Source organism: Cicer arietinum, chromosome 6 (genome assembly GCF_000331145.2).
Source record: "Cicer arietinum cultivar CDC Frontier isolate Library 1 chromosome 6, Cicar.CDCFrontier_v2.0, whole genome shotgun sequence".
Taxonomy (NCBI): domain Eukaryota; kingdom Viridiplantae; phylum Streptophyta; class Magnoliopsida; order Fabales; family Fabaceae; genus Cicer; species Cicer arietinum.
The window spans coordinates 61,366,039-61,366,389 of NC_021165.2; positions in this window are offsets into that span (position 1 = coordinate 61,366,039).

The window sequence follows — 351 nt, forward strand, 5'->3', positions numbered from 1 at the left end:
AAGTTTTTTATAGAGAATTGTTAATGATCTATATAATTTTTTAATTAAAAATCTATAATTTTTTTATTAAAAATATATTGAAAATTATGTATCAGCAGTTTCTTTAAGTTTTATTGTTATTCTATATTCCTTCCCAATATCCATCTTAAACAATATAGCTTCCTTTTTAGAAAATAGATACATCAAAATATTAATATTCGTGAAATACATATAATTGAGTAAAAAAGAATGAAACACATATAATTTAACTTATAATTTATGATTCACTTATACATATAAATTTATGATTTTAATGTTGGTCCAACACGAAGAGAAATATATATTTTATTATTATTATTATTATTATTATTA